At 39.1% G+C, this 3,258-nt stretch overlaps 1 non-coding gene across 1 annotated transcript; it reads right to left on the reverse strand.

Annotated features, from left to right (window-relative positions):
* Positions 1-347: 347 nt before the first annotated feature.
* On the reverse strand, positions 348-409 carry LOC112615836. Its single transcript, XR_003117480.1, has one exon. It is a non-coding gene; the product is annotated as a U7 small nuclear RNA (small nuclear RNA).
* Between the last annotated feature and the right edge of the window lie 2,849 nt (positions 410-3,258).

Here is a 3,258-nt window from a genome sequence, read left to right on the forward strand (position 1 = left end):
AGGAGGACGCTTGAGTGCAGGAGTTCAAAGCTGTATGTGTTGCACAATGATTGCATCTGTGAATAGGCACTGTACTGCACTCTAGCCTGAGCAACATAGCAAGACTCTGTCTTAAAAAGACAAAAAAGAAACCCCTAAAAACTGAACATTAAAAAAAAAAGTGGAAAGTGTGGCTTCAGGCAAAAAGTAAGTAATGTTAACAAATTCCTTGTATTTGAAAGGAAGCCTTGGAAAAACTGATAGGCATCTATTCGACTCCTGCTGTCATAATTCCCAGGCCTATAGTAAAAGTTTCAGCATAAAAGCCAAGCCAGCTATACCTTCTCATTTCTGAGCATTGTTTAAGTGTCAGTCTCCTTGAATCATTTTCTAAACTTGCTAGACAAATTCTAAAAGGGCTGTAACACTCTGAATAATGTTTTCTGACGACCAGCACATACAGACCATGAGGCAACACTAGCCTCTGTACAGAAAGAAGAAAATTTTGATCAATTGGAACAAAATGCCCCTTAACAAAATTTTGGTTAAGCTCTCACCTTCCTCTAGACCCCTAAATTTTGCCCCACCATTATCCTGAAAGAGTATACAGATCCTCCTGAGAATAAACTGGCCCCCAGTTAAAAATAGTCTCTGATCTATCTGATCACATCACCCATATGCCTCACTTCCCCACACCTGGTTCTTTCTAGCTTTGTTTACTCCTTATAAAAGAAAAACTATTTTTGCCTAAATCTCAAGTCACTTGTAGACCTGTGGTCAAAGCATTTTTCCCACTACAATTTTCTCCCCCGACAGCAATCATTCTTTTGAATAAAGTCTCTCCTTATTAAGTCTGGATTTGACTTTTATTCCACAGTCTCCCTAATAATTTATCTTGCTATTGCCTACCCTGTGACATCCCAAACCTGAGGGTTTCAGGTTTTATGATTAACCTTAAGTTAATAGTCAAGATTAAATGATGAGACACCACATGGAGCAGATTGCTGCTGTTGCAGCTGAGGTCCTTGCAGACCCATTAGCCTCCAGCCAATCCAGCAGCAGATTACAGACACAGAAGGGAGTCCCAGTGAGACCTAAAGGATTTCCCATCTGAGTTCAAGAGAAATTGCCCAAGTGTGGAGTCATGAACTAAATAAGTGAATGTTGTTTAAGCCTCTAAGCTTATGAATGTTTGTTATGCAGCAATAGATTGAGGATATATTGACTGAATACATGAAAGAATAAAAGAATGAACAAACATCAATCTGGAGACTGTGCTGACTCCTAAGTAAGAAGAAGGCAAACAAGGATCTCCATAGCAGATTGTTACTGGGGCTTCTGATCCAAGATGATATACAGTATGTGATCTGACACAGATGAAAATATGTCTTTTGAGTATATTTTTGAAACATCAGTTGCTATGGGGGTGTTTGGAAGTGCATCAAATGGTGTCACCCACTAAAAATATGGAGTCATGATATTAAGAGAATACTAGTGAGTTCTTAGTGAGTCACGCATTCACCCTAGACTAAAAAATATCTTCATAATGTTGTAAAGAAAAGTCAAAATTACATAGAAAGTTGGATTAGTTTTTAAGGCACTTGTAAAACATGACAGTATATTAATTCAAATCTATTCAGTAAAAATACAATAACCCTTCCCTTTATATATCAGGTACTTTTACCGGATGCTGGGAATAAACCAGTAAAGACACAGTCATCAAAATCAAGAATCTGAGTCTAACTGAAAGATACTGACAATTACAATAGTAAGTGCAAGGACAGCAGTTAAGGAATTTATTGCCTACGTAACTTTATATTTTGGGATAGCGCTAAGATCAGACATGGCTGGATTTAAGGCTGAAATGATGTGGTCAGAATTTCATTTCCCTCTCTCCCTCCCTCTTTGTTTCTCTCTCTTTCTTTCCTTCCTTCCTTCTCTTTCTCTCTTTCGTTTGAGACAGAGTCCCACTCTGTTGCCCAGGCTGGAGTGCAGTGGCATAGTCTTGGCTCACTGCAACCTCCGCCTCCTGGGTTCAAGCAATCCTCCTGCCTCAGCCTCCCAAGTAGCTGGGACTAATTTTTTTACTTTTTACTGGCTATTTTTTGTATTTTTAATAGAGATGGGGCCCAGCTAATTTTTGTATTTTTAGTAGAGATGGGGTTTCACCATGTTGGCAAGGCTGGTCTTGAACTCCTGACCTCAGGTGATCCGCCTACCTAGGCTTCCCAAAGGGCTGGGGTTACAGATGTGAGCCACTGCACCCAGTCATCTCCACTTCTTAACTCTGCTTTCTCTGTTGGTCTCATTCATGGGTTTCACATGGTAGCAAGATGGTACCAAGATGGTGGAAACAGTTTCAATCCCAATCTGAAGATCTCTTATGCTTCAGATCCAATGAGAAAAGCAACAACAACAACAACAAATCAAAAACAAAACATAAGCTCCTCTTTCTTGAATCATTTGCCCATCCTTGAACCAATCTCTGAGGAAGGCATTGTGAATGTGATTCACTGGTTTAAACCTGGATTATACGCTACACCTCCTGGAGTTTTGGGCTCTATTGAGAACCACATGGACAGAAAAATAAGAAAGAGCACAGATCCTCAAATGTTACCAGAAGTTAGGCAAATGGATGATGGGGGCCAAAACACAATCAGTGTGCACTATATAGAGCCTAGGGTTTGTCTTTCTTATTTACTGCAACATTTTACATACAGTTTATCATTTGCTTTTTTTTTTTTTTTTCTGAGACAGGGTCCCACTATGCTATGCTGCCCAGGTTGGACTCGAACTCCTGGACTCAAGGGATCTCCCTGCCTCAGTCTCCTGAGTACCTGGGACTAAAGATGTGCACCACTGCACCTGGCTTGGTTTAACTTTTTATGCTGGCCTTTGTCTTTGACATGTGGGGATTTAATTTTTATTGTTCTTAATGTTCATAAATATGTCCATCTTTTTCTTACTGATTATTTGAGGACGTTTAGCCAAATTCTCCATAATTCTCACCATGACATTAATTGATTATGCATTTTCTTCTCATGAAGAAAAAATGGAAATAAACTGTGACTCAATATTGTTCTCAAGAAAGTCCCACCAAGTTCTGTGTGTGTCTTTCTGAGAAAGATACCTTTTACATTAGTAAAACAAACAGACATGTAATTTTAGAGTTTTGTTGAATAAAATCTCTATTCGAAGGTTAATAGCTACTGTTAAAAATGGCTCTTGGATACCTGTATTAATTTGCTAGGCTGCCATAACAACATACCACAGACTAGG

Source organism: Theropithecus gelada, chromosome 1, assembly GCF_003255815.1.
Source record: "Theropithecus gelada isolate Dixy chromosome 1, Tgel_1.0, whole genome shotgun sequence".
Lineage (NCBI taxonomy): Eukaryota > Metazoa > Chordata > Mammalia > Primates > Cercopithecidae > Theropithecus > Theropithecus gelada.